Source organism: Eptatretus burgeri, chromosome 8 (assembly GCF_056783735.1).
Source record: "Eptatretus burgeri isolate ZD-2024b chromosome 8, Ebu_testis_v1, whole genome shotgun sequence".
Lineage (NCBI taxonomy): Eukaryota > Metazoa > Chordata > Myxini > Myxiniformes > Myxinidae > Eptatretus > Eptatretus burgeri.
In genome coordinates, this window is record NC_140968.1 from 41217324 (window position 1) to 41217567 (window position 244).

Sequence of the window (244 nt, forward strand, 5' to 3'; positions counted from 1 at the left end):
ACACATACACACACACATACACACACACATACACACACACATACACACACACATACACACACACATACACACACACATACACATACACATACATATACACACACATACACACACACATACACACACATACACACACATACACACACATACACACACATACACACACACACACACAACGTAGCTATCTCTGGTGGTCAGGCTGGACCGTGGTGTGGACGCAACTGTCCCTGGATCGGCGCCGGAC